This window comes from Chinchilla lanigera, unplaced genomic scaffold (assembly GCF_000276665.1).
Source record: "Chinchilla lanigera isolate Chin_1 unplaced genomic scaffold, ChiLan1.0 scaffold00034, whole genome shotgun sequence".
Lineage (NCBI taxonomy): Eukaryota > Metazoa > Chordata > Mammalia > Rodentia > Chinchillidae > Chinchilla > Chinchilla lanigera.
Genome location: NW_004955435.1, coordinates 18,301,233 through 18,304,841, shown reverse-complemented (window position 1 = coordinate 18,304,841; position 3,609 = coordinate 18,301,233).

Genomic DNA, 3,609 nt, shown 5'->3' with positions numbered 1-3,609 from the left:
TTATAGATTTAATAACCAAATTCAATAGCATAACTGGATAAAAAGTCAACACTCAAAAATCAATAGCATTCCTGTACACAAATAACAAACTCACTGAGAGAGATAAGAGAAATCATACCTTTCACAGTAGCATCCAAAAAACTGAAATATTTAGGAATCAATCTAACAAAAGAAGTAAAATATCTATATAGTGAAAATTACAGTACTCTGAAAAAAGAGATCAAAGAGATCTCAGTAATGGGAAGTTATTCCTTGCTCATGGTTAGGAAGAACCAAAGTGTGAAAATGGCCATTCTCCCAAAATTGTTATACAGATTCAATAAAATTCCAATGAAAATATCATTGGTATGCCTTATAGACCTAGAGAAACCATTCCTAAACTTTATCTGGAACCAGAAGAGACCCAGAATAGCAAAATCCTGGGCAACAAAGGCAAGGCAGGAGGTATCACAATCCCTGCTTTGAAATTATACTACAAAGCAACTGTGATAAACCCAGAATGGTATAGGCATAAAAACAGACCTGAAGATCAATGGAACAGATTACAAGATGCTAAGACAACCACAAACACACTCAGCCACCTTATTATTGACAAAGGAGCCAAACAAGTTCACAGGAAGAAAGATAGCCTCTTCAATAAATGGTGCTAAAAAACTGGCTTTCCAAATGCCAAAGACTAAAACTAGACCCATGCCTATTACCAGGCAGCAAAATAAAGTCAAAATGGCTTAAAGATCTAAATATTAAAACAGAAATATTGGATCTAATGGAAGAGAAAGTAGGTTGAAGTCTTGAAGACATAGGGGCAGGTAGAGAGATCATGAACAAAAATCAAACTGCACAGTAAATATTTCAAAAAATCAACAACTAGGAACTCATTTTATTGAAGAGATTTTGCACATCAAAAGAAATCACAAACAGGGTGAAAAGAAAACCCATGAACTGGGAAAAAACTTTAGCCAACTGCCCCTCAGACAAAGGACTCCTGTCTAGAACATATAAAGAATTATTATAAAAAACAGGCCCCCAAAATTCAAAGACCCAATCCAAAAATGGGTATCTGAGATGAATACACAATTTTCACATGAAATACAAAGGGCAAATAAATACATGAAAAAATGTTCAATGTCATTAGTCGTTCAAGAACTGCAAATTAAAACAACACTGAGATTCCGTCTCACCCCAGTAAGAATGGCTAGCATTAAGAAATCAACGAATAACAAATGCTGGTGAGGCTGTGGAGAAATAGGAACTCTTCTCCACTGTTGGTGAGAGGGTAGACTGGTGTAACCACTGTGGAAATCAGTCTGGAGATTCCTCAGCAAACTAGGACTAGAGGTCCCATTCAACCCAGCTATTTCCCCCTGGGTATTTTTCCAGAAGAACTGAAAACATCATACCACAGTGATATATGTGTACCCATGTTTATAGCAGCACAATTTGTAATAGCTATAACTTGAAAACAATCCAAATGTCTATCAACTGAGGAATGGATAAAAAAGATGTGACATTTTCATACAATGGAGTATCAGCTATAAAGAATGATAAATTAGAGGCTTTTTTTAATAGGCAAATGGATGCAACTAGAGACCATAGTGAAATAAATCAGATTCACATATGTGAACACATTTCCTCCATACTATAAGAACATGAAAGAGTAAATCAAATCTGAAAGATAAAATAGATATTGTGAAAGGGAAAAGAAACTGCTCAAATAGGAAAGAGCAACTGCGATGAAGGAGAGGAGAGGAAAAAGAAAGAAGAGGGAAAAAATATGAATATGCATACACAGGATAGCTAGGATAATTCTACTACTAATAGCTGTTGGTTTATTGAAAGGAACTGTAAATGTGATCAATCTTGCATGCATATATCTGGTTATATGTACAACCACATTGAAGATGACATTAGGTAATATAACAACATCTGTTGCCCATCAATTTCCTGGGGACAGTAGAATAGGCAACCCACTATCCTTCTGCCATTACAGTCTGTGCCTGAGCCTTCCATGTGCCCTGAGCTGCCAGGAGAAACTGGACCAGATAGCCCATGGACCACTAAGACTGTGGTTTGCATCTGGACCCACCCTGCACATGCCCTGAGCCGCCTGGAGATACTGGATCAGGCAGTCCAAAAACTGCTGAAACTGTGGTTTGCATCTGGGCTTTGCTCGCACCCTGAGCTCCCTGGGGACATAGGACCAGGAGGTCCATGATCCACCAGTGCAGCCCACATCTGGCTCCTGAACGTGCCCTGAGCCACCTGCAAACACTGGATTAGGTGGTCCAAGATCTGCTGACCCAGTGGTTCGTGTCTGGGCTCTGTGTGCACCCTGAACTGCCTGGGGACAGGACCAGGTAGTCTCTTATCACAACACCAGTGCAACCTGCATCTGGGCCCTTCTGTTCCCTGAGCTGCTTAGGGACACCAGATCAGGTAGACTGCAATTTGGTGACATCACAGTTTATGTCTGAGACCTGGGAGAACTAGGTACATTCCACTAACTGCCTGGTGACCCCAGACTGAGCCACCCATCTCAGTGGCCACTGAGAGGCAACTCTGACCTCCAGGAAAACTAGGGACTCTAGAGACTTTGCTGAGCTGCCAAGAAAGAGGGAGACTGAGCACTCTGCATCTGGCATTAAAAATGACAAGATGAAGGACAAAAATGCAATCTCAGAACTCCACCCAATTCAGAACAAGTCCAGGAGGCATTAACATAGAAGAACTTGGTAGTCACACACTTGAAATCACTGAAATTATTTCAATGGATGTAAAGAAACAACTTCATCAGGCCATAGAAGAAATCAGATCAGAAATAATCTCTCACTAAAAAATGAAATGATAACAATAATGAAAGAATTGCTCAGCACATCTAAAGAAGACATATATAAAAATTAGATGTGCACAGGCAACTGATGGAAACGTTAAATGAACAATATAGGAATGAACTAGAATGCATCAAACAGATTCAAAGGTATATCCAAGAAATCAAAATTGCTACTGAAAGCTGGCAAAATTGCTTGAATGAAGCCCAAGATAGAATTTCACATCTTAAAGACAGCATATCAACTAGCGATCATTAAAGAAAGGATCTCTTAAAATCAACAAGGAACCAGAAAACATCAATTTAACAGCTGCAAGACAAGGCAAAGAGGAATAATGTAAGACTAATAGGAGTCAATGAAACAGCAGGATGCAACACAAATGACATGAAAAGAACATTTGCAGAAATAATAGCAGAAAATTTCCCAAACATGGAAACAGAATCTGATATACAGGTAAATGAGGCATATAGAACTCCAACTAGTCATAACCAAAAAAACTACACCCAGACATATCAAGTTCCTAGATCTCCAGCAAAAGAACAGAGTATGAAAAGCCATTATAGAAAAGAAACAGATCACCTACAAAGGAAAGCTCATCAGAATCAGCAGATTTCTCAACACAAACCATCCAATTAAGAAGAGCTTGGAGTGAAGTATTACAGGTCCTGAGACAAAACAGCTTCCAACCCAGACTGATATAACCTGCAAAACTATCCTTCAAATTTAATGGAGAAATAAAATATTTCCATGACAAACAACAACAGAAGAACTTCATGAGTGC